At 43.0% G+C, this 19,776-nt stretch overlaps 1 protein-coding gene across 3 annotated transcripts in view; it reads left to right on the forward strand.

Moving 5' to 3' along the window:
• The window catches only part of BABAM2 (BRISC and BRCA1 A complex member 2), a 441,510-nt gene that overhangs the window by 379,147 nt on the left and 42,587 nt on the right, over positions 1 to 19,776 (forward strand). The gene's annotated exons all lie outside the window — the stretch shown is intronic.

Here is a 19,776-nt window from a genome sequence, read left to right on the forward strand (position 1 = left end):
GGAACACGGGTCAGGGAAAGAGCTTTGGACAAGAAGGAACCCCACCTCCTCTGAAACAGAAGGAAAGGATGCATATATGAGAGGTGGGGAGGGGGGAAGTGCCAGGAAAGGAAGATAATTCGCCCTCGAGTGTCCATTTTCTCTGAGAAGTTTGGAAGCTGGATTATCTCCTGAGTGAAAACGTCAGGGATAGGATTCGGCTTTTTAAAGAGACAGAAAGTTTTGGCATAGTCATCAGAGCTGGCACAGCAAACTAAGAGTAGTTCACTTCATTTCTGTACTACCAGCACCTAACAGTGCCTGGAGTATAGCCAGCGCTCAAAAATGTCTCTGAATCAATGAATTTTTAAATTGTGGTCACAGAGTAGTATTTCAGAAGTTATTATTTGACGGCTGAGCATGAATAGATGATAAGGTTGGGGATGTGGCCCCGGGGAAGTGGGCGCTGGATAGGTTGCCCTTGTAGATGCTGAAGTTACCCTGGATGGTTACAGAAACCAGAGTGGAGAGGAGGACTTGAGGCCAGTGTAGACATTCTCAAGAAGTTAGTGTGTAACCAGGAGACTGAGTAGATAACAGCAAAGAGGATCAACACAAGTGATCTAGCCAAATGGTAGAAGCTTCAAATGGGGATGCTTTTCTTGGGGGCAAGGCTGAGTGTGTAGGCGAGTCTGGGAAAACAGGTGGCTTCTACTCAAGGGAGTGGCCAAGGGAGAAAGCCAGGTTTCACGTGAGACAAGGAGGTAGCAGGAACATTCTGAGAAGAAACAAGAAGGCGTCTCTCGGAGTAGGAGCAGAGGTAACCACAGTGCGGTACAGACTGGGTGTTTATCCTGAGAAGATCCAGAGTGACAGAGGACATCAGGAAGAGACAGGAGGACGGATTTTCTTTTCTGTTTTTTTTTTTTTTTTTTTTTTAAAAAAAGATGACCCTGGGCCTCCCCCGGGCCGCGGTGGTTAACAAGCCCCCTGCCAATGCAGGGGACACAGGTTCGAGCCCTGGCCCGGGAAGATCCCACATGCCGCGGAGCAACTAAGCCCGTGTGCCACAACTACTGAGCGTGCGCTCTAGAGCCCGCGAGCCACAACTACTGAAGCCCGTGCGCCTAGAGCCCGCACTCCGCAACAAGAGAAGCCCCCGCAATGAGAGGCCTGTGCACTGCAACAAGAGTAGCCCCCACTCGCTGCAACTAGAGAAAGCCTGTGTACAGCAACAAAGACCCAATGCAACCAAAAATAAATAAGTAAATAAAATAAATAAAAGATAAGCCTCACTGAAAGTGAGAGACTAATTAGCTAGGGAGAAGGTGGCTAAGAAAAGAGATATCTAGGGGTCTGCACAGGGACAGTGAGTAAGAAGGCAGCCCCAGCAGCAGAGGAAGCCATGGTGAGAACTTGACACTGTCTTCAATTCTGCAAACCCTCAGAGAGCCACAGTTAACTGGCGGTCGGATTGTCCAGGACGCCACCTCCACTAGCACATGTATTCCAGGACAGCTACTCCAGAGGCCTGGACTGTCCCAGCTCCAAAACCCAATCAGGATAGATCATATCTTGGGTCACAAATCAAGCCTTGGTAATTTAAGAAGATTGAAATTGTATCAAGTATCTTTTCCAACCACAACACTGTGAGATGAGATATCAATTACAGGAAAAAATCTGTAAAAAATACAAACACATGGAGACTAAACATACACTACTAAATAACCAAGAGATCACTGGAGAAATCAAAGAGGGAATCAAAAAATACCTAGAAACAAATGACAATGAAAACATGACGACCCAAAACCTATGAGATGCAGCAAAAGCTTCCCTTCTAAGAGGGAAGTTTATAGCAATACAATCCTACCTCAAGAAACAAGAAACACCTCAAATAAACAGCCTAACCTTACACCTAAAGCAATTAGAGAAAGAAGAACAAAAAAACCCCAAAGTCAGCAAAAGGAAAGAAATCATAAAGATCAGATCAGAAATAAATGACAAAGAAATGAAGGAAACGATGGCAAAGATCAATAAAACTGAAAGCTGGTTCTTTGAGAAGATAAACAAAATTGATAAACCATTAGCCAGACTCATCAAGAAAAAAGGGAGAAGACTCAAATCAATAGAATCAGAAATGAAAGAGGAGACGTAACACCTGACACTGCAGAAATACAAAGGATCGTGAGGGATTACTACAAGCAACTCTATGCCAATAAAATGGACAACCTGGAAGAAATGGACAAATTCTTGGAAAAGCACAATCTTCCGTGACTGAACCAAGAAGAAATAGAAAATATAAACAGACCTGTCACAAGCACTGAAATTGAAAATGTGATTACTTGAGGACACAGGGAGGGGGTACTGTAAGCTGGGACGAAGTGAGGGAGTGATATGGACATATATACACTACCAAATGTAAAATAGACAGCTAGTGGGAAGCGGCCCAATAGCACAGGGAGATCAGCTCGGTGCTTTGTGACCACCTGGAGGGGTGGGATAGGGAGGGTGGGAGGGAGACGCAAGAGGGAGGAGGTGCGGGGATATGTGTATACGTATAGCTGATTCACTTTGTTATAAAGCACAAACTAACACACCATTGTAAAGCAACTATACTCCAATAAAGATGTTTAAAAAAGGGGAAAAAAAATACCTGTATCAGGCACATCTTGCGGCTCCCCTGACCAGAGGCTCAAAGTGCAGGCTGCAGCTGATTACCTGACCGTGAAGAGGCACGGAGACACTGAAAGTAAAAACACTTAGCAACTTTTACAGCAACTTGACATTGCTCTGGCATCCGAGCATGATTGTTCTTCTGGTCACGCAGTTTTATTTTATCAGTCTGTGACAGATTGGAAGTTAAAATAAAACACAACAGAAGTAGCCCTTCACCTCAGAGCATTTGCGACCCCCTCTGCAGTATGTCCACTTCCACCTGAGGCCTTGACACAGGAACCCCCACTCCTCCGATGGCACCCAGCGGCCTGTCACCCTGCTCTGGTCCTGCAGTCCCAGGAGCCAGTACGGCCTGTCCAACCACAGTATTTCTTGGCTGTAGAGCTCAGCCCCTCGTGAGCAAAACATGGAAGAGGGTGCAACATCGGCTGGCGCCACTAACTGGCCTGCCCGAGCGGCCCCTCGTGAACCACGTGGTGTCTGCACGCTGCTTTCTCTGCCACACGCAGGTGAATGTGGCGGCAAAGTAGGTGTCCCTGGACGTGAGAGTTAGCCAGAAACCTCGGGACAGTTCAGCAGTGATGCACATCAGCAAAGCAAGGCCATTGATCTACTTTTTATTATCCAAAGAAAAATGGCATATTATGAAACACAGAGGAAGAAAATAAAGTCTGAGTAGTAGCTAGGCAGCCTCTCTTCCTCTGAACCCCAGTGCCTTTAATGCACCCTCCCACTTCAGGACTTCTCATTCTATAGTGTGATTATCTTGTTTACTGACTTTCCCCAGTGATGAGCTCTTTAGGGCAGAGTACATTTTTGCTTCATCTCGAAATCCCCTGCCCTTTGCACAGGGCTAGTGCAGGTAGGGCAACTCGGAGTCTTTATAACTAAATGTACAAACTCGCATACTCTTTTCTTATTTGACTTGTAATAATGCATGTGGTCCTACTCTCATACCAAATCATAACTGATTTTTAAACAGTTAAAAACCCCATAGGTCATTCTGTGCTGTGCTAAAAGATGCCTTAACTCTCACCGGTCAAGAGTCCCATGGTCGGGAATGCTCATGGCCACCATCTCTGAGTTTCAGACAGGCAACTCCCTCTTCTCTTTTGTACAAGTCTTAAAACTTCCCTGCACTTTAAACCAAATGCATACACATGTACATACATATACTTAGATAGAGGTGTGTGTGTGTACACATATTAAAAAAATGGCACCTCTTGGTAAAGCATTCCTCTAGACCTGGGGTTCCCACACCTTTTCTCCGGATCCATACCGGTGCCTACTCAGGGCACCCCTTTGCAGATTCTAGTTTAATTTTTCCGTGAGCTAGGGGTAAGTGATGACTTAGCAAGTTGAACATTGAAAGAATCAAACCTATTTCTCCATTCAACCAATTAATAATATACCTAAAGTGAACCCTTTGGCTTATAGAAACAAAGATAATTCCATCATAGAGAGTACTGGTAAAGAGGCAAGAATAAGGTGGGGCGGGTGAGAATGGCCTTTTACAGTAAGAGGCTGAATGAGAAGGGATTAGCTGTTGAGTCCACATCAGGCTCTGCTAAGGTGTGACCAGGTTTAAGGTACTTTATGTTAAAGCCCTTTGGATCTTCCCTTTTTTTTTTTATTCCTGATCTGATTCTTTTCATCTGTCCATCAATGCTCTGTGTATATGAACTTCAGCTTCTGTGTTCATCACCTTAGTCTTAACTGGAGCCTGATGGGCTGTACCACACCCACCATCTTAAGAAGGAAAAGCTATGTAGGCCTTCCCTGAGCTGCCCACACCAGCATGTAAGAATTGTATTTTTATCCAGAAGACCTTGGTTAGTCCCTATAGGCTAGAACAGGGGGTAGAATTAAGGTAATTAAGCTGGCACCAATGTGTAGGACAGGTAGAGAAGCAATTCCTCGATGCTGAGAAAGCTTATTGAATTAGTTCAGGTGTGAATTGATTAGTATTTGGAGCTGACCTAAAAGGGTTGGCATGGGAGGCCTAATGCAGTTGTTCTTAGGCTTAACCAAAAGTATATTCAGCTGTGTAAAGTGGACTGCTATTTTAAAAAATATACATTCCCACTTCTGTTTGTCCACGACGGAAGTAGATGTGCCTCCAGCCCCACCAGTCCCCTCCCGGTGGGACAGTGCCTCGTGCACAGTCCTCTCCAGGATGAGCTGCCAACAGTGAGCCTTACCAGAAATGGAAACAGCAGGATAAAGAGGCAGAGTTGACTCAGAGGTCCTGAGCTTGGTCGAATATTAGACCCAGTCTGCGAGGGTGAGCGAGGAACAAGCTTATGGCTTTTATTTCAGACGTGCGGCGTGATTCTTCCCCTGCCGATAGCAGAACATCCTGACGATGTCAGAACCAGGGGTTTAAAATCTGAAGAAAGACTCGAATTCAAGGTCCAGCTCTGTCACATAACTGTAATTCTAAATGAGCTTCCTTCTGTTCCTGAGTCTCCGTGTTCTTACCTGTGAATGGGGTAATACGCCCCCTTGAACATCACAGATGAGACGATATATATGAAAACATTTAAGCCAAAAAGCTTGTATTATGACATTCACCAGGCCTCTGGAATCATCAGGCTGCAAAGGTGAGCAGTCAGAGAAGGATGTGGAGATTCTGAAGGCATCAGAGGGTATTGGGAGACTGGGCTTTCTGGATCTTTCTAAAGGAGGAAGGCTGAGGGCCAAGCCTCCAGGGTTAATAGTCCCTCACCTGAGCTTTGTGAGGGGCTGTTACTCGGATGGAGAAAAGAAGACAGTAAACATTTTAAAAAGAAGGGAAGTACAGATCAATACGGTGTCGTGGAAATCATGCGAGAAGAACAGAAGTGAGCAACAGCGTCAAATGCCATTAAAACCCCATAGAAATGACCATAAAATACTTTCCCAATCAAAAGGAAGAAAACAAGGAAATCAAAGCATCAAAAATAAAAATTCTTAAAAGTCTGAGCTCATTGTACCCAGGGGAATAACTCGTAAGTTCTGGACAAACAACACATCCCATCCCTCCTCTTGGTCTATCGTGGCTGTGCGGGTCAGTCTCAGACCTCTGTGCACTTTCTGATTCATGGCCAGAGAACGTTGCTTGCCCGTAGCAACCCCTGGCTGAGATGGCAGATGAGCCAAAATGCCCCTGAGTAGAAACTCCTTCCAGAATGTCAGAAACAAGCAGTAAATCTAATTTGTAGCACTTGTGGGAGAAAGAACACGGGCTTCAGACCCAGACGGCCCAGGGCTAAGCCTGGCCCCATCTCTTCTTCATGGCTGCCGGAAAGCGCTTGGGCTTGCCACGCGTATGGCCTTACTCCCTAGTAAAAAGGGGCAAGAGAGAACCATGTGGCAGGAAGCACCCAGCACATTGCAGGTATTCAGTAAATGTTGACTTCCTTCCTTTTTCTTAGCATTTAAAAAGAAAGAGAAAGAAAGAAAAAAACCAAGGAATGGAACACAAAAATAAAAACCACCATGCCTAATTTTTAGCAAGAGATTTTTCAGAGTTGGGTTAAGAGAGAACCCAAAGGCATACTGTAAAAGCAGCTTTGGTAGCTGCGGTTACTTTCCTCCTACAGGGAGATTTGCCAAGTCACAAGGGGCATCAGACAGTGAGGCTCGCTGGATGCGGGATCAAGACCTGGGGTTCTCTGTCAGCTGCCCAAGCAGCTCACCACTCTGTACCACAGGCTCCTCAGTTACCAGATGGATAGATGATTTCCAAGGCCCCTTTCTGAACTGTGATTTAACAAGTATGTCCTCTGTTGTGATAAGACATGGAGCTTTTTAAGTATCTCACCTGCCTAGCTCAGCTCTGCCCTGAAAGCATATCTGTCAAAAAACACAGCCAAAAGGAAGGGAATAGACCAAAGAGGTGTCACTCAGTCCGTGTGTTTCACTCACAGGGACCTCAGGCCTGACTCTTAACACCTGCTAATACGTTTGGTGCACTAGTTCCGTAGTTCCTAGCAGCTTAACTGTCCAGAGAAGGTCTGTGGTATATAGGTATAGCCTAACCTATAGCCTGAGCCAGGAGATGGGGGTAGAGGGAACCAAGAAACTATAGACAGCAGACGCTAGACACTTAGACACACTTGCGTCGTTCAGCCTGATGTCATGGCTGTATGGCCCACTCTGAGAGCTAATGTTCATAATTGCGACTTTGAGTCATTTAAAGGGGGATATGGGGCTTCCCTGGTGGCACAGTGGTTAAGAACCCTCCTGCCAATGCAGGGGACACGGGTTCGAGCCCTGGTCCGGGAAGATCCCATGTGCCGCGGAGCAACTAAGCCCGCGCGCCTAGAGCCCGCGCTCCACAACAAGAGAAGCCACCGCAATGAGAAGCCCGCTCGCCGCAACTAGAGAAAGCCCGTGCGCAGCAACAAAGACCCAGCTCAGACAAAAATAAATAAATTTATTTAAAAAAAAATAAAGGGGGATATGGAAGAAGTAAATGTGAAGGCTGCTTTAGAAAGATTTCAATCAAAAACAGTAAAAAGGAAGAAAAAAGTTTTGGAGCTTCCAGTTATTGAGTGCAAATATGCTTCTCTTAGGAGAAGAGCGATCCAGTACCTTTGCTTGAACATGATCTTATTCCTTTACATTTGGATGTACAAGTCAAGCAACTCAAGTCAAGGGTTTGCCTCAACACGCTCACCTCGTGTTTCACAATGTATTCTCTTTAATTCAAGTTAGGAGAATATGACAGTTTAAAAACATCATTTTAGACAGCGATCATACTTTCATCTGAAGTGAAATTTCTAAGTGGAGTTGCTATCAAGGAAGAACATGAATTAATTTCCATTCTCCTACTGTATCCCCCAGCCCTTCTCACAGAAGAAATAATGACTAAGGAGATGGCCAGAAGACAACTAAACAAAAACTTGGATAATTCACGGACCAAATAGGAATCTTGAAATATACAAAGATTGATTACATTTCTGGTCTTTTTTATCCAAGCACAAAGGAAAACTGACCAAGTTTTCATCAGGCTTCCCCTCTGTTCAAATGTTTTCTGGTCTCTGGTCAACTTTTGCTGCAAAACCCATTTGACCTTTTACATTCTCCAGAGCTATGATTTTTTTTTTTTTTTTTTTTTTTTTTTTTTTAGTTTGAAGGAAGAAGATTATAGAATTAAAAATGAAGAGTTCCTGAAGACTCCTGAATTTGCCCCACATAAAATGACGGGCAGAACTAACTTGGAAGCTTAATCGAAAGAACCTGGCTACCTTTTGTCTCTGGGTTGTATTTTCTCAGCTGGAAGTCAGGTTAGAAAAAGAAATTATATAGACTCAGGTTTGTTTGTTTTAATTGCTTCTAAGAGAAAAGTGAGTAATAATAAGTATCATTTATGAATATCTTCTATGGGCCAAGTGTTCTATGTATATTCATTATGTCATGTAAACCACCCAACAGTCTTGCAAGGTAGGTATCATCCCGTTTTAAAGACGAGAAAACCTAGACTCAGAGAGTTTAATAAGTTGCCTGAGGTCACTCAGGTCATAACCAGTAGACGAGGAATCAAGCCCAGATCTGTCAAATTCCAAAGATCGTATTCTTTCCACTGTACCATCCTATTCTTACATTCCTTTAGGCTCCAACCTTTATTTATTGAGCCAGATGTTGTACCACCTGCTTTACTTTCAACCTGGAGGTTGGAGTTTTTCCAGTTCTATGGATGAGGAAAGAAGCTCAGTTAATCTACCAACGTGATACAACCTCTAAGTGGAACCTAGGTTGCCACCTCCAGAGCACATGTTCTTCACGTGACAATTCAGCCTCCCCGAGATAAGCTCTTTCCTGTCCATCTCACCAGATGGAACTGAACCTAAAGCAACCAAAGAATGGAGTGGCTTATCTTTAAACGTTTCCATAACCACCTAATCTGGCGGGTCAGACATTTTCCTGTAATTTTGATACCCCAGCACAGTATAAATCTGGAGTGGAGGATGTTTGACATGTGTAATACACAAATAAAAAATAAGTTCATGCAGGTTTCTGCGTAGGGGAATGACATGGTGACCAGGATTTTAACCCTGTCTTATGAGGGAACACAGACTCACCCTTGAGGGGCCTGGTTTCCGAGCACTGACACGTATTTAACCTAAACTATGTCCCACCCCAGTCTTACACCCAATCCCAAATCTCAGGCCCTACGGTAAGGATTGTCCGCCTAGGAAGGTAGAGTTGTTTGAGAGAAAACGGAAGACTCCTGTAAATCGGTTACAGGCCATCCTCAGGCTTGCCACACAGGGCCTCCCTTTGACTGTAAGGGATGCACTAGTAAGTCTTAGGGGATGCTTTGTAAAGAGGAATCGGTTCCCAAGCTGAGACGTGAATGACTGCGCTCCTCTAATAATAAATAATAACATTTTTGATTTATGTGTTATACCTTCCAAAACATTCTCCATTCTAGAAGATTTCTACCATGTGGGGGGTATTTAAATTACAGGAAAATTTCTGACCCACCAGAGTGGGTGGTATGGGATATCCCCCCTAGAAATGGTCTTTATCCAGAGCCTCTCTGCACCGGCATCCTGTCCTCTGGGCCGGTATTCCCTCCACCCTGATCACCCACCCTGATCCCTCACTGTCCTTTGCTCTGACTGCTCGACACTGTTCCCTCTGCCTGGAATTCCCTCACCTTTCTCTCTCCCTTCCCCGTCATAACCCTCCCACTGCAACTGCCTGTCTGAATCCTGGTCGTCTTTCAAGGCCCTGCTTATCTAACAAGCCTTCTAGAAGCCCTTAGATGGATTATCTTTCCACCCCACACCCCAGGCAGTTACTATCTCTATTATAACCCTCACCATCACTTCCCTGCCTGAGTACAGTGACGGTCAAGTGCATGCTGGCGTTGTCCTGCCGGGGGGGAGGACCGGGCTTTGGTCAGCTTGGCCTCCCTAGAGCCGGCTCAAAGTAGTTGCTCCGCAAATGCTCGTCAAATTAGATACTTGTTGCTGTTTTCTCTAGGATATAAAGCTCGTAACCAGACCCTTTCAAAAATAAAAATAACTAGATTCGTTTCAAAATTTTTTTTCTTCATAAAGCCAAGTTAGTCGTCCTTCACTTTGGAGTAGTCTCAGTATTTGCAAATTTGTGCCTGGTAGGATGTTCTAGTTTTTAAAGACTGGAATTTAAATTGACCAGTGTCGGTCCTGCTACTTTTAAACATTTTGTCCGTTCCTTCTAATCATTTGCATTTGGTACATCATCCATGAATTTTTGAAATTAAAAGCTGATGACTCTTTAAAGACTTTGCCCAGCTTTTAAATACCAAGGATTTTGCATTTGAATATATTTTAATTTATTTAAGGATTATTTTAATCAAATTCTTCCTTAATTTAACCAGATTTCTGTTTTAATCCTCCCAGGCCAGGACTTTATTCATTGTGACTACATCCTTTTAAAGATAGAAGTTTAAACAGTATTAAATGCTGTTTATGATGTGCTCTCTTGCTAGATTTTTTTCTGCATCTCATAGAAACACGTTTCCTTTTTTTGTTATTGTTGTTTTTTGGTTTGTTTGTTTGTTTTTTTGTGGTAAGCGGGCCTCTCACTGTTGTGGTCTCTCCCCCGTTGCGGAGCACAGGCTCCGGACGCGCAGGCTCAGCGGCCATGGCTCACGGGCCCAGCCGCTCCGCGGCATGTGGGATCCTCCCGGACCGGGGCACAAACCCGTGTCCCCTGCATCGGCAGGCGGGCTCTCAACCACTGCGCCACCAGGGAAGCCCCACATATTTCCTTTTTTACATGTCTAGTGCAGTCAACATCTCCTCACTTTTATGATCTCTGCCAGTCAGTCCCTAGATACATAGCGACTAATTGCTGTGTGTCTAGCCCAGTGTTCACATGTGGAGGATATAAAATAACAAGAACACTTCATTGTTAGCAGTTCAGCCGAGGCTGGGTTATGGGGATGTGGAGGATGGAGAACTCAGTGAGTGACAGAGCAGGCAAGAGAGGTGTCCTGGAAGAAGGTCACAGAAGCAAGAGCAGGTTGAAGGGACTGAACAAGAAGCCGGGACTGAGGAAATAGCAGGATCCACAGGATCCAAACGGGATGCAACCGCAGGGGACACAGAAACCAGGTGGCATTGCAGGAAGCACGAAGTGTAACCTACCATCCATTTCCAGGAAGCATGGGTCCTCAGGTGTAGCATGGGGCCTGCAACATGGGATGTGCTCACAAAACGTGTGATGGATGAGGGAATGGACGAACCAGGGAAAGCAGACAGAGAAGCACTGGGGTAGGGAAGGTTTCTCATGCTGGGGACCCCTCGGTCCTGGCCTCAGCCACTGGTTTTCTCCTTTTCTCCTGGTGAGGACAGCCCCGAGGGGGGCCTTGTTCAGGAGTACGATCTGGACGCATGCAGAGTTCTAGGACAGAGGCATTTCCTACAAGTTGAGTCTTGATGAGAAGAAACCCAGATAAACCCAGAAAAGGGAGGAGGGCCCTCCAGGAAGGGAGAGCAGCTTGGCCACAAGCTTCCAAGGCCAGCATCAGCTCCCTTCATCTTTGCATCACCCGTTGCTCTCCGCATGTACCAAGGTGAGGGCAGTGGTGGAAAAGAAAGCATGATTGATAAAAGAGGGCAGGATATGGCTTTTCTAAATTGAATATATACAATACCAAAAGAGCCAAATAAAAAAGGAAAATTGTTATGTCTACACAGTATCGAAGCTTTACCGACTTCTTTCCTCTCTACGGAGTATCCCCCAGACTCCCATTCTGATTCAGCTTTTAACCTTCTAGAACCAACTCAAAGTGCATGTCGGCTGCAGAGCTTCCACCTCAAGTAGGGTCCCCCTTCCTCTGCAGGGACACCATGTTCACGCCTCAGCCGTTGTCCGATGGGCTTCACTGTGGGAGCTTCTCCCCCTTTCTCCTGTTCCCGCCCATGCTCAGGGCATGGACGCCTTCATTCTCCCTGGCACCCTACGTTCCACTCAGTAAATTTCGGAGAAAAGAAGGGACCCAGCTGACCAGCTGATTTTGCCAACCTGACAGTGTTCTCATGAGAGAATGTACATCTTCTTAGTGCCTGTATAAGCTGTAGTCCAGTTTTTATGCACCGTTTTCTTCTATGCTTTTTATTTTTCTTTACAACTGTGGTGTTCTTTTTGCCATGAAGACCATTCAGCTTTCCTGACCCTCTTAGTTTTATAAATGCTCTCATTTTTAAAAATAGTATTTATTTGAATATATATATATATATATATATATATATATATATGGAACATATAAAACATACCTATGTACTTTAGAGACTAATAAAACACCACCAGGACTTCCCCGGTGACGCAGTGGTTAAGAAGCCGCCTGCCAATACAGGGGACATGGGTTCGATCCCTGGTCCGGGAAGATCCCACGTGCCACGCAGCAACTAAGCCCGTGCGCCACAACTACTGAGCCTGCGCTCTAGAGCCCGTGTGCCACAACTACTGAAGCCCGAGTGCCTAGAGCCTGTGCTCCGCAAGAAGAGAAGCCACCGCAATAAGAAGCCCACGCACCGCAACGAAGAGTAGCCCCCGCTCGCCGCAACTAGAGAAAGCCCGTGCGCAGCAATGAAGACCCAATGCAGCCAAAAATAAATAAAATTAAATCTTAAAAAAAAGAAAACACCACTGACTTCAGAAATGGAACATAACGCCAGTATCCTAGAAGCCCTAAGCGTGTCCTTCTCAGAAGTAACCACTACCCTGAATTTTATGTCAACTGTGCCCTTGATTTTCTTAATAGTTCTATCACCTAACATATGTCCATAAACAATATATCATGAATTTTTCCTGTTTTTGAACTTTATGTAAATGGAATCATGTTGACTGTTTTCTGCTGCTATGAACATGTGTCTTTTCTTTTTGAAAAACTTTTAAAAATTATAGATATTTAAAGCATACTCAAGTATATAAAAAGTACAAAAACAAATACTGTGTATCCACCTTAGCCAAATCTCAGTATTTTGCTATAAGTGCTTCTGGTTTTGTTTTGTTCTGTTTTTAAAGAAAGAGCACAGTATCAAATTGGTTGCAGCTCCCTGAGTACCCCTCCCTGATGCATTCCTTTCCCTCTCTCCTTCCCCATTACCCCCAGAGGGAACTACTATCCTTAATTTGGTGTTTACCATTCCTGTGCACATTTTTATGCTTTTTACCACATAGACATTCATAAACAGTGTGTAATAATGTATGCATGTCTTTGGACTTTGTAAGTATATACTTAACAATGTTCATCTATAAATTGCTTTTTTCACTGAACATTATGTTCTTGAGATTTAACTATGTTGATACATGGAGCCCTATAGCTCATTTGTTTAAACAGCTATAAGGTATTCCATTGAGGAATGTACCACAGTCTCCAGTTGATGGACCTTTGAAGATGTTTCCAATTTTTGTTATCACAAACATTGCTACAGCAAACCTTCTCCTAACTACCTTCTTATGCGCATGCGGCAGTATTTTAGGAGTAGGAATGCTGAGTTATGAAGTATGTACAGCTTCGCTTTTACTGTACGAGAGGTTATAGAAATTGACATTTGCATCATCAGTGACGAGAAATCCCAGTGTTCCACTTCCTTGACAACAGTTGAGGATTGCTGGGATTTAAAATCTTTGCCAATCTAATGGGTATGAAGTGGAATCTCCTTGAGGCTTTAATTTTGCATTTCCCTTAAATGCTCCTTTCCTTTAGTTCAACAAGCATTTAGCAATGTGTCATGCTGTGTGCTAAGTGCTCATTCATGGCCCCGATCCTTAGGAGTGCTCAGTCTTTGCAGTGATTCCTACCTGGCGAGGCATATCAGAGTCACTTAGGTGCATTTTCAGGAACCAGAGGTCTGAGGTGGGGCCCAGGCATCTGCAACGTTAATTCCAGGGTGTTGCCGATGCTCACATCCAATTGAGAACCTCTGAGCTCGTGGCGGGAGAAGCCTAGCTAATTCAGCCTGGGTTCGTTTGTGCGGGCAGGTGCAAGAACCTGGCTCTTCCTGGGCCAATGCTATGGCATCCCTTTCATGTTGAGATTCTTCTTACAGTTTTATTTGATTGGCTCATTGGGTGTTGGAATGATTAATTTGTTTCTGTTGATAGAAAGTACCTCAAAAGCAAATGCTAAACACAATGTAAGCAGAGGCCGGATTTCGTATAACTTCACCTGTCTGGGGCAGCTGTAAACTCGGAAGGAAACAAACAACAGCAAGAGAAGGAAGAGGAGGAGACAGTCTCTGAACTCAGAACAGTGCCTGAGGAAAGCGACCCCGAGCTCACACAGCATCTCTTCATATCGTGCAGCCCGTGATCCACGCCAGGTCCTGGTCCTAGGGATGGATAGTCTGCCGTACCTGACTCTTCAGAAGCTGAGATACATGCGGGATGAAGGAGACAAAAGGCAAAGAGAAGAGGCAAGAAAGAGAGACCATATTGAGACCGAGTTGGCCTTGGTGAGAAGTGGCAAAGGAAAGAGAGCTGGCTAGGAAAAGGCAACAGAAATAAATAGAGAAAGTTCGTGGTCAGGGGCAAGCAGCATGCACATCCCAGTAGCCCTGGGGACCTCGGTACCACAGTAAAGGCACATCGACTCTTTAACAGAGGGTGGTTTGGGGGATCTGGTAGGAATTATTTGTGAAAAAGCAAACGAAGTCTTCTCAACACTTGAGACTCTTGTGTATAATGTTCTTTTCATGTGTTCTCTGTCATCGAGAAAAGGCTAAATTATTTTCAGTATGTTATATTTACTGAGATGTGAAAGTCTGTACAAAGTTTAGAAAGATATCCATCAAAATAGTTAAAATTAAACACTGAAAATTTATGCTGTAGTTAGAAATTTCACATATATGGAAGAGTGTATAAAGCCAGATTAAAAAAAAAAAATACAAACTAAGGAAAAGGATGAGTAGGGGGAGAGAAGGAATGTTTATTTAGTACCTGCTCTTTTTTTGTTCAGTTCTTTCAACAATGCTATAAGAATTATTATCCTCATTTTGCAGATGAGAAAATCAAGATTCAAAGAGATGAAATATTTTGCCTATGGTCTCACTGCTAATAAATGAATGAGGCTAGGAATTGAACCCCTTTTTATCTGACTCCAAAGGCTGTAGGTACCTTTTTCCATCATACCGTGCTGTCACCTCCCATATTAGGATTTTTAGCATTTACAGCAAAATTCAAGAAACTTCAGGCTTTAGTTTGGTAATACTAGTAAAACCCCAAAGGTAATCTGTTTACATGATCAGATCACTAAAAGATAGTGAAAAATTGAAACCAGTTTAATAAAATGTGGTTAATATTTGGTCTCCTTGGTCACTTAAATGTAAGGCAGTGATAGTAAAAGGAGACACCATTTGAGTTTTAATGCCTTGAGTAGGGACACTTCTGAATTGGAAAACTTGACTTTTATATTTCCTGTAGGCAATGTATGGTATTTAACTTTCTAGTGGTTAGAATCTGTGTGTCTCAGAGGTTTAGCGTGTGGTTAGTAAGATCAGGGGTGGTCAGTAAATAAATGGCAGCTTCCCTAATTGGTTATGTGCCCACTGTGGGGGCAGCCTGGGAATGAGACGTGTACAAACTGCCTTTAGGAAGAAGTGACCTCAGTGGGAATCATCTTTGGAAGGGAAGTGTACAGCCATTCAACGTGGGGTTAAAACTATCTCCTAATGAGGCTTCGAGGAACCAGAGGGGCCTGAGAGGACTGGAAGTGGCAATGGGACCATCACCACCACAGAGTGACTCCATGAGCATCTTCCCTGCTAACCCAAGAACACAAGAATATAGAGTTTGGAAGGTTTGGAGAAATGAAATAATGGCTGACTTGTGAATAATGACGAAAATATTTGATGATGTGACTCCCAGGGAAGCAATTATGGTTAACCCCTCGTTTGTTTGGCATTTTCAAGGATTGAACTGTCCCACATAACTGAATTTTCCAGACAGCTAAAACTTTCCAATTTATGAGCCTTGAATGTTTTTAACCATGCTTGGTGGAAATGTTTCTGAAATAGATTATACAATTATCCTGCCTCCTTGAACAGAAGCTGCGAGCAATAACATTTCCTTTAGTTGCCTTTGACTGCAGGTCTGAGAAGACCTGATTAAATAGGTTTAAATAGTTAGGGCTTGTAATCGTCTCACATAACAAGAAATTCAGAGCTGGGCAGTACCAGAGAATGATGAATTCTCAGCTCAGTGATGTCAGGCTGACTTTCCAAAAGCTCACGGTCATGAGATGGGTGCACAGCTCCAAGTCCCAAGATCTCACATGATAAGATCTAGGCAAGAATGAAATGGGGGCTTCTCCGTACATGTGTCTTTAATTAGAAAGGAAAATATTTCTCAGAAGACCCCTGGCCAACTTCCCCTCAGGTCCCATTGGCAGGACTGAGTTCTGCCAATACCTTGGTTTTATGGGAAGTCTGAGGGAGTGAATACCCAGCACTCTCCGACTATGGGGTGGGAGGAGGGCTCTGCCCGTAAAAAAGAAGGGTGGAGAATGGCTGTTGGGTAGGTAACCAAGAGTGTTGGCCATATTACCAAGACTGGGCGTGAATGTCACTATGTATGGTTATAGCTTGAGGGATGGTCGAGCTTTTTGCTCCTACACTGAATCACTCCAGACTCGGCTGCTTTTTGATTTCCTAAGTCTGCTTTTATTTAGTATTCTCTCTCCTTGCTTTATGCCAGACTGCTAATTATCACTACTTACTGTTAATGTCCCTTGCCCTAATCTTGCCATAATTAGATTTTTTTTTTTTCTGGAAAAACCATATGATCACACTTGTTAGAACTATGCCTGAAATGTTGAGTGAGTATCTGGCAGCTGTCCTGTGGATCGGATACATAGTGTGGCATTTCTTCTGGCTGTTCAGTGTCACTTTTCCACTGTTGAGGTTTTGGGGGAAGTGAGCAGTTTTTAGAGAGTCTTATGAACTTAGATAAAACTAATGAAGTCTTCTTCTGGTGCAAGGATGAGCACATAGGGGCAGTTACGCTTATTTACTAGAGAAGGTAAAACTGTTGGAACTTCAGCATGGTTTAAGAGAGAGGCAGCAGAGTTTATCAGTGCGTTCAGCTCCCTCTCAAAGCTGCACCACCAGCTCTGGGACTGTGACCAGTGGAACCTGTTACTGCAGCCACTGTCCAGCATGAGGCAAGCTGGTGCAGAACTTAATTATTCCTGCCTTCTGCCAGGGTGTCAGAGCCCTGTGAGTGACGCCTGTGAAATGCCCAGGTTGAGCAGAATTAGCAGTGTTTGGATGTGACTTGTTTCGACAAGTTCTTGAAGAAAGTAATGCTTCAGAAATGGTTATTGAAATTATACTGAACAAGTGGGGACCATGCCTTCTGTGACTCGAGAGCTGACCAAAATTCAGTCTCTGTGTACAGAAAGAAGGAAATAGGAAGCAGTTGAGAACATTATACTGACAGTGAGTAACTGAACCAAATGGAATGGTTCTACTCTGGGAATCAAACCCGAGCTAGTAGACAGGTTGGGTTCTAAGGAAGCAAATGTTAAAATGTTCAGATTTGATATGGCTGAGATGACGAGCCCAAACTGCTTAGAACCTTGGGAGTTCCATAAAGCAAGTTAGCTGTTTGAAGGCCCACCAGTCATTATTTTACTATGCATCAGAAAATCATGACTTAGCCTATAGGCAAAATCTGAAGTGTCAGAAACATTCGGGGATAAGGAAAACAAGTTTTAGTTTTTTAAAAATTTTGACTAATTTGTACCATTCAAATCATTCTTCTAAGAAAAATGCAAAGTATTTCTCATAAATAGTTTATTTATTCACTCCTTCTCATGCATAGAACATTTTTAAAGAAGCCATCCTTTTAGTGACTGCTGACTGATCCAGGCAGGAAATACCCTAGTTAAGCTGAGCAAGATATTTATATTTTTCTAATTTTATTTGCTCATATGTGAATTAATATGTGGATTACCGATTTTTACCTTTGAAGGACTCTGACCAGTCCTGCCCCCCCTACAGCCACTGTGCCCCCTGTAGCCACTGTGTTTGAATTTTAATATTGGCTTCAAAAAAGCTTCCAGCAACTCATTTTCTAGAAAACAAAATAACAGGAACAAAAAATATAATGCATTTCAAAGCTCCAAAAAGCTGGTAGCTTGAGAATCATGAAGCCTATGGTATTATCTGTATTACTGGGATACTAAATGGTGACTGTACTTACTTTGAATTTGTATATTATTGCCATTGAATTTTATTATTTGAAATTATTGCTGTTTTGAAGGGAAGCTTGCATGTTAAACACTTCACCAGTGCTATTGCTATTGCTTTGGGGGTTAATCTGAATCTCATTTTAATGTGTGGAAACTTATATACAGTATAAACATAGTTGAAATCAAAGGAAAGAATATGTGAATAGGCATTTTTCTAAAATTAATCAGAGGAAATGAAATGAGTAATCAGAAAAGAGATAAACAATTTTAGAAAACGATATTTATTCAAAGTGACTGAAGACGGGACTTCCCTGGTGGTCCAGTGGCTAAGACTCCACGCTTCCAATCCAAGGGGTGCGGGTTCGATCCCTGGTCGGAGAACTAAGATCCCACATGCCGCATGGTGCAGCCAAGAAAATGTAAAAAAAAAAAAAAAAAAAAAAAAAAAAAAAAAAAAAAAAAAAAACCCCAAAAGACTGAAGACATTACAGATGAAGCTCTGTAAGACGAAGGGATTCCAAAGGGTTTTCTGAATGCAATGACTTATCATTTGAATTGCTCTGTTTTTCATGTTTTGTATTATTCCTATATGTTACCGAATCTTTGCTTTGGCACCAATAGACATGTATTGAAACTGCATTGAGGCACTTGGAAAATGTGATTAAAGAGTGGGCATTCAAAATCTTGCCACTTTTCTTTGGTCGTGGTGTGATTCATTTGTCAGAAACCCCCTGCAGCACTGAGTCAGAGTCAGATATACTTAGACGTCTAAGAGGCCTTACCAACTGGACAGTTTTTTAAGTTTGCTGCAAGTCTAACTTCCTTCAAGAAATCATTTTGGGTACTTAGTGGGCCTAATCCAAGTCAAATGTCACCCTAACTGCCATGGTGAAAAAAAAAAAAAAAAAAAAAAAAAGAAAGAAAAAACAAAAAAAAACCCCAAAAGACTGAAGACATTACAGATGAAGCTCTGTAAGACGAAGGGATTCCAAAGGGTTTTCTGAATGCAATGACTTATCATTTGAATTGCTCTGTTTTTCATGTTTTGTATTATTCCTATATGTTACCGAATCTTTGCTTTGGCACCAATAGACATGTATTGAAACTGCATTGAGGCACTTGGAAAATGTGATTAAAGAGTGGGCATTCAAAATCTTGCCACTTTTCTTTGGTCGTGGTGTGATTCATTTGTCAGAAACCCCCTGCAGCACTGAGTCAGAGTCAGATATACTTAGACGTCTAAGAGGCCTTACCAACTGGACAGTTTTTTAAGTTTGCTGCAAGTCTAACTTCCTTCAAGAAATCATTTTGGGTACTTAGTGGGCCTAATCCAAGTCAAATGTCACCCTAACTGCCATGGTGATACATGTATAACTATCTAGTATGTATTTTTCTGTCATGTATTTGCCTCATGGAGCCGAAAAGTTGAACCCGATAGATCCTTCACAGTGGAGACTTTAGCTTACTAAATTGTCATTTTGACGTAGTGAGTATGTTGTGAGCAGGTGGCAATGTGACCAGTAGAAGGAGCTTAGGATTTAAATCATAGGACTAGACTTGAGTCCTGTGTCTGCGTAGCTATGGCCTGAGAAAGTTAATAAACCTCTCGGAGTCTGTTCATCTGTTAAATGCTGCTGGTAAAAATAATGTCTGCTTCAAGGAGTTATAAGTATCAAATCAGATAAAGTATATAAAGGTACTCTGACAAGCTATAAAAGTCTATACACATTTTTCTTATTATTTTTTGTAATAAATTAACGTGCCTATTCTGTGTCCTTCAAGTAGGTAACATTCACAAAAATACATATTATATGCCTTGAGGAATGTGCCATTGAAACAGTCTGCATTTTTAATGATGGTTTGCCTCAACTGAAAGCAGGAAGTCATTTTTTTTAAATTAATTATTTATTTGGCTGCGCCAGGTCTTAGTTGCAGCACAC

Source organism: Lipotes vexillifer, unplaced genomic scaffold, assembly GCF_000442215.2.
Source record: "Lipotes vexillifer unplaced genomic scaffold, Lipotes_vexillifer_v1.1 scaffold717, whole genome shotgun sequence".
NCBI lineage: Eukaryota > Metazoa > Chordata > Mammalia > Artiodactyla > Lipotidae > Lipotes > Lipotes vexillifer.